The following is a 7,754-nucleotide window of genomic DNA, read 5'->3' as shown; positions in this document are numbered from 1 at the left end:
CGTTTACTGTATCAGCCAGGGTCCTGGAAATATTCTTGATGCTTTACACAGAGAAAATTTAGTTCAAGAAATTGTTTATACAGGAGACAAGAGAGCTAAGAGTCTAAAGTGGGACAGTGTGAAATCCTTGAGATTAAGAGCAGAAGCTGAAACCACTGCCTAAAGCTTAAGGGAAGAAAGGATCCAGGGCCACCAAGCAGAAGCTGGGGTAACAGCGGTCCTTGTGGCAGCACTGGGTCCCTGGAAGAGACAGCCTCTGCCACAGACAATGCCTGAAGCAGAAAGAGAGGGACAGAAACACCCCGGCTTCTCCCTTTTTGGCCTAACGTCCTCCTTCAATACCTACCCTGTGGCCCCCCTCACTCCCCTGGCCGCTCTCATTGGCTGAATTGATGCTGGAAGCAGAGGGCAAAGGAAGCTGGGAAAAGTAATTCTTTTCAATAAAGAGCAGGACAGAGTAGGGCAGGGGATGCATCTGAGGGCAAAAATAAGTCAAGGCCAGCACACGGCCTCAACTACCTTCCTCTCCTTGGAAATATCTTCCTTCTCTTCCATCTCTACGAGTCTCTGATCCTTGCACCAGCCTCGCCCAGGCTCTCGTCACAGCTGGTTTACAGTTGGGCACAGCTGGTAGGTGGCACCAGAAGGACACTGTAAGATGAGAGCCAAGGTCGATTGTTCTTCCTTATTCTCTCTCTGCTGTGGAGCCACATCTCTGGCAGGGGTGTTGTCACTCCACAACTGTAGGTCCTGCTGGCGGCCTCTCTATCACCGCTCCAGGTCTCACTAGGACTCACTAGGAGCATAATAGCTTTTTATTTATTGCTGATCTCAGGGGGGCTTAATAGCCCTTGTTGGTATTCTTAATTATGCCCACAGCTATGTCAGTTGTATCTTTATTAAAGTCTCTTCATTTGAACGACTTGGGCTGCATTCTGTTTCCTGCCAGGTCACAGGCTGACTCCCTGACCTACTGCACTCTTTCCCGAACTCCTTGCAAACATCCTGACTTTCCTTTTCCTAGATCTGCAGTGTGCACCGCAGAAAGAGCCCCGGCCTTTGTGGTAGACAGAGGCGCAGCTTTACTTCTGATTGAATCACTTAATGACTAGGTAACTGGCTGGGCAAAGGATTTAACCTCCTGAGCCTCGGTTTTCTTGCCTTCCAAGTGGGGATAATAATGAATTTTAGTTGGGTTAAAGGGGAAAATCTGGACCTAGCCTGTGTGTTCCAGGCCTCATCATCAGCCTGTTATCACAAAACAAGGCCAGGCTCAAATTCTTTTTATATTTCAATTTTTGTGGTATGAATTTCCATCATACTTGACTTCAGGAAATTGATTCCATTCCCACAAATTCCCTTGCTAACGTTTTTTTTTTGCAGTTGCCATGGGCTTCTGTCCTGTTATTATTATTATTATTTTGCCCCAACTCCCACATGGCCAGCATCTGCTTGCAAGGCCACTTGCTGAGGCTTCGCCAAGGCTGAAGTTTATCCAGGGTCACTGTCCATCAGGAGAACACAGCCCGTGCCAAGGGTGTTGACTCTTACTGCTCCCAAAGAGCCTGGTCCTTGGGAAGCCTCCATGTGGCCTGTTTCTGTGGAGAGGATGGGGGATGGGTCTAAGCCATCTCAGTCCCAAACATGCAGAGCCTCTGAGAGTCACTCTAACTTGTTCCTCACCTACTTCCACATGAAAACGAAACAACCCACAGAGGTTCTAGAACTTGCTTCCACTTTCTCTTCTAAAGGGTGGTCGTGGCCAGGGCTTAGAATGGAGACAGATAGGAATTTGCCATCTGCTCCATTTTCTCCTCTTCCCCTCGAGTTCTCCCCCAACCCCAGCACCCTGCTGCTTCATCCATTGTCCAAACTGAAGTTTCTGTATACCTCACCCATTGTGGGATGGAACAAGCAGGCTCACCGAGGGAGGAGAGCTCCAGATGTCCTCTGTGTATGAGTCAGAGGGCATCACTCCAGTTACACATGAATGATTCCCGCAACAATACTTGGAAATTGTATATTCTCAATAAATGGTAGATGGCATTATCATATAAATAAGGAACCTCATTTCTTAGCATTCAGATGCTACAAGTGCTTCAAGGTTCAATTTAGATGTCAGTCCTTACAAGAAGCCTGGCTGTAAACTCTTTAGTAGAAAGTGAACTCTCCCTCTGTGTCAGTTTCCTAGGGCTGCAGTTAGAGAGGACCAGACCCTGGGCAGCTGAAACAAACAGAGATGTGCGCCCTCGCAGTTCTGGAGGCTACCAGTCTGAAATCAGTGTGTTGGCACAACCATCTTCTCTTGCCCGCTCTGGGAGGGATGCTTCTTTGCCTCTTCCTTGGCTTCTCGTGGTGCTCTGCGGTCCTTGGTGTCCCTTGCTTTGTAGCTGCATCACCCCATCTATCTGCATTATCTCGTGGATATCTTCTCCCTGTTTGCCTTCATCTTTACACAGTGTTCTCCTCTCTCATAAGAACACCTGTCAGAGTAGGGCTACACTAAGGGCCTCATTTCAGCTTGATTATGTTTGCAAAGACCCTGGTTCCAAATCAGGTCACATTCTGAGGCCCTGGGGATTAGGACTTTATAATATCTTTTTGAGGTACATAACTGAACTCATAATACCCTTCAGTAATCTAAAATCTAATAGCAACAACCTAGTTCTCTTTCGACACCCATCACATTTTAGCTTCTTTTTAAGTAATTTATCTTTTATTTCTCCTTACGACCCCCCTAGGGAAGAATCTACTTCTAATTTTTCTCTTTGCCCCGACAGTACCTGCCTGCCCATGAAGCTTTCATAGTTAATAAATCACTGGGCTTCTTTCCCGACTCACAGCCAATCCATTAGACTTTAACATGCTGCCGCCTGCTTGGTATATGCGTTTCTGAGTTCCTTGTGTTTTCAGCTCTTTGGTTCATTTTTCTTTCTTGAAAGAATATAGATCAGGAGGGTGGGTCTGGCTGGCTGAAATATCTGGCTGCTGCCTGACTCAGGTAGTTAAACATTTATGTTTTCTGGGAGTGAACAGCAGACTTCACTCTACCAGGGAAACGATCTTGTTTGCCTCCAGTTTATGGCTCTTTTTTCTCCTTTTTTTAATTTTCAGCATCCTGATGATGTCCTTAGTTACAGTTGCCATGGAAGTACTCTAGAGTTCCCTGCAGTGCTGGGCGGGGTGATGCCTGGAGCCTGCTTTAGTGCAGATTTATGATGATGCTCAAGTCGTGGGTTGCATTTGCTAGTTTTGTGGCTTAGTAATTAGTTGTCATCAGGGGTGTGATATGCGTTTATTTTGGTTGCCTCATTTATCACACTGGTTTGTTTTTCCCTTTTTGTTGGCTCTGAGGTGCTCGTCACCTTCGTATATGATCAAGCCATGATTTCACAGAATATAATGGCAGGGCCAGCCCATACTGTCACCGAGTAAATCAGTAAGTGGGTGCCGTCCTTCGGTATCAGTGTGGTGAGGGGTGATCTAGGCTTGTCAGAGCTCTTGCAATCTTTTAAGGATGTACCATTTCAGAATCAAGACTGAGTAATGGGATGAGAGAAAACTGTGCTATTGGGAGACTTAGATTTGTTTGCTTCTGTAAAATGGAAACAGTAATAGTAATACCTGTGCCACCTACTTGATGGGATAGTGATAAAGGCCACGTGATTAATGCATGGGAAAGCAATTTGTAAGCTATATGGTGCCATAAATGCTCACAAATGTCATTGTGAATCACAACAACTAGAATCTTTAAAAAAATATACTTTATTGATTATACTATTACAGTTATCCCATTCCCCCCTTCATTCCCCTCCACCCTGCACACCCCATCTTCCCACATTCTCCCCCTTTAGTTCATGTCCATGTGTCATAAGTTCTTTAGATTCTACATTTCCCACACTACTCTTGCCCTCCCCCCGTCTATTTTCTCCCCACCATCTATGCTACTTATTCTCTGTACCTTCTCCCCCTTCTCCTCCCACTCCCCTGTTGCTAACCCTCCATGTGATCTCCATTTCTGTGGCTCCGCTCCTGATCTAGCTGTCTGCTTAGTTTGCTTTTGTTTTAGGTGTGGTTGTTAATAACTGTGAGTTTGCTGTCCTTTCACTGTTCATTTTTTATCTTCTTTTTCTTAGATAAGTCCCTTTAACATTTCATATAATAAGGGCTTAGTGATGATGAACTCCTTGAACTTGACCTTGTCTGAGAAGCACTTTACTGCCCTTCCATTCTAAATGAAAGCTTTGCTGGATAGATCAATCTTGGATGTAGGTCTTTGGATTTCATGACTTGGAATACTTCCTTCCAGCTCCTTCTTGCCTGTAAGGTCTCTTTTGAGAAATCCGCTGACAGTCTGATGGGAACTCCTTTGTAGGTGACTGTCCCCTTAGCTCTTTCTGCTTTTAGAATTCTCTCCTTCATTTTAATCTTGGGTAATGTAATTATGATGTGCCTTGGTATGTTCCTTCTTGGGTCCACCTTCTTTGGGACTCTCTGAGCTTCCTGGACTTCCTGGAAGTCTATTTCCTTTGCCAGATTGGGGAAGTTCTCCTTTACTATTTGTTCAAATAAGTTTTCCACTTGTTGTTATTCCTCTTCCACTTCTGGTACCCTTATAATTCGGATGTTAGAATGTTTAAAGATGTCCTGGCAGTTCCTAAGTCTCTCCTCATTTAAAAAAAAATTCTTGTTTCTTTATTCTTTTCCGTTTGGTTGCTTCTTTCTTCCTTCTGGTCCACTCCATTGACTTGGCCCCAGATTTCTTTCCAACACTATTGGTTCCCTATGCATTTTCCTTCATTTCATGTAGTATAGCCTTCATTTTTTCATTTAATTTGTGACTAAAATCAACCAGTTCTGTGAGCATCCTGATCACCAGTGTTTTGAACTATGCATCTGATAGATTGACTATCTCTTGGTCACTTAAAAGTATTGGCTCTGGGGCTTTGATTTGTTCTTCTGTTTGAGCCATAATGTTTTGGTCTGTTTGCACCTGTTGCATATGAGGGGTGGAGCCTTAGATGTTTACTAGGGTGGGTCAACCCAGTTGCTGGGTTGTGACATTGTATGTGGGGGTGGGGTCAGAGAGGGAGCAGTGGCACTTGCTCCGCTCAGATTTCAGTCCCCTCTGCCACTCCCCACAAGCAAACTGGGTCCCTCTGGTGCTGGTTCCGGGTGGGTTGTGCTTGTGTACTTTCTAGGACCCTGTGGGTCTCTCCAACGAACTCTCCTGTGAGGCTGGGAGTCTCTCCCAGCACCTCAACCCTGCAAGTTTTTTTTAAATTGGTGCTTTTAGGCTTTATTTCCCATTGCTGGGGCCCTGGGTTGCATGGTCTGTCTCACTGCCTGTTTTCTGCTTGGTTTATCTGCACGCAAATGTGTGTCTGTGGTCAGCCAAGCACCTTGCACACCATACTGGGTTTGCTCATTTCCTCCCCGCACCTGGGTCTGCCAGCCACCGCTTTTTTCTGCTGCGACCCCTCTCCACTGGCTGCTAACTCTACCCCTCTTATCAGTCTGGATAAATAGTTTGTTGTTGTTGGACTTGGGTATAGTTCAATTTTCTGTCTGTTCTGGTTGTGTTTTTGTTTCTAAATCTTTGTTGTCCTTAAATTTGGTTGTGCAGGGAGGCACAGTATTTCTACCTACTCCTCCATCTTGGCCGGAAGTCACAGCAACTAGAATCTTAATAGTCTTGGCTCTGCCTTTGACCTATGTGACTTTGACCTGGGTGACCATGGGAAGAAACAATCTCCGGCAAAACAATGAGATATGACCTCACATCTGTCAGAATGGCCATCACCAATAACAAACAAGTACTGGTGGGGATGTGGAGAAAAGAAAACTCTCATGTACTGTTGGTAGGAATGCAGTCTGGTGCAGCCACTCTGGAAAGCATTATGGAGACACCTCAAAAATTCAAAAAGAGAACAATAATAAATTAATTTAAAAAATAAAAATGAAATAAAGTCCCTCTGATAAATCTATTCTTTTGTGGCATATTGGCATATGCTACTATAATTTTGTTCATTCAAAAAAATTTTATGGACTTTGGTTTAGGGCAGACACTCAATCTCTTACTAAAACCCATTTAGGTGTGCAGACTTGGAAAATTCTAGGGCAAAGTTCTGAATACACTCAGTGATTTGATGTATATATATTAGTTTTACAATTCTGTTAATTTATTCTGGAGATGCTCTAAAAATGGATGTCATTGTGATTAAACAGAATTCTTAATAAAGAATTTGCTGCCTGACATGTCTAGATATACTTATTACACAGTTTCTCTTGAAGCATTTTCTTTTCTTTTTTCCTTTTTATTCAATTTTTTTGGGTGACATTGGTTGTTGAAGCATTTTATTATTTTTTTTACTCTTTTTAAATCTTTATTGCATTTTTTCAAATACATTTAGTCCCCTTAAAGCCTCTCCCCCAGCAATTACCACATTGTTGTCCATGTCTATGAGTCCTTTTTCCTTTTTGCTCAGTCCCTCCACCCCTCACCTGCCCACCCCCTCAGCCATCATCCTGATCTCCATCTATGAGTCTGTCCCCATTTTCCTCGTTTGTTCAATTTGTTCAGTTTGTTCATTAAAGTCCACATATGAGTGAAATCATGTAATATTTGTCTTTCTCTGACTGGCTTATTTCACTTAGCACAATGTTCTCCAGGTCCATACTGCCACAAAGGGTAAAACTTTCTTATTTTTATGGCTGAGTAGTATTCCATTGTATAAATGCCCCATAGTTGTTTTGTCAACTCATCTACTGATGGACCCTTGGGCTGCTTCCATATCTTGGTGATTGCAAATAATGCTGCAGTGAACATAGGTGTGCTATGTTCTTTCAAATTAATATTTTGGGTTTCTTCAGACATATCCCCAGAAGTGGGATTGCTGGATCAAAAGGCAGATCCATTTTTAATTTTTGAGGTCCATACTGCTTTCCACAGTGACTGCACCAATCTGCATTCCCACCTACAATGTAAAGGGTTCCCTTTTCTCTACATCCTCACCTGCACTTGTTGTTTATTGATTTATTGATGATAGCCATTCTGAGAGGTGTGAGATGGTATCTCATTATGGTTTTAATTTGCATTTCTCTGATGATTAGTGACGTTGAACATCTTTTTATGTGTCTATTGGCCATCTGTATGTCCTCTTTGGAGAAGTCTCTATTCAGGTCTTTTGCCCATTGAAAGAAAAAGATTTTACTTATTTATTTTTAGAGAGAGGGAAAGGGAAGGGGGAAGAGAATGAAAGAAACATCATTGTGTGGTTGCCTCTGGCATGCCCCCAACTGGGGACCTGGCCACAACCCAGGCATGTGCTCTGACTGGGAATGGAACCAGTGACCCTTTGGTTCACAGGCTGGCGTTCTATCTACTGAGCCACACCAGCCATGGCCCATTTTTCATTTGGATTGTTTTTTGGGAGTTGAGTTTTGTAAGTTCTTTATTAATTTTGGACATTAATTCCTTAATAGATGTGTTGGTGAATATGTTCTACCATTCTTGGGTTGTATTTTATTTTGTTGATGATTTCCTTTGCTGTATAAAAGCTTTTCAGTTTGATGTAGTCCCATTTCTTTATTTTTTTCATTAGTTTCCCTTGCCTGGGAAGATATATCTAATAAAACCTTGCTACAAGCAGTGTCTGAGATTTTGCTGCCTATGTTTTCTTCTATTATTTTTATGGTTTCAGGTCTAATATTTAAGGCTTCAATCCATTTTGAATTTATTCTTGTGTGTGGTG

The sequence above is a fragment of the Artibeus jamaicensis genome, unplaced genomic scaffold (assembly GCF_021234435.1).
Source record: "Artibeus jamaicensis isolate MK-2021 breed Jamaican fruit bat unplaced genomic scaffold, CSHL_Jam_final contig_388, whole genome shotgun sequence".
NCBI lineage: Eukaryota > Metazoa > Chordata > Mammalia > Chiroptera > Phyllostomidae > Artibeus > Artibeus jamaicensis.
This window is presented reverse-complemented; position numbering follows the sequence as displayed.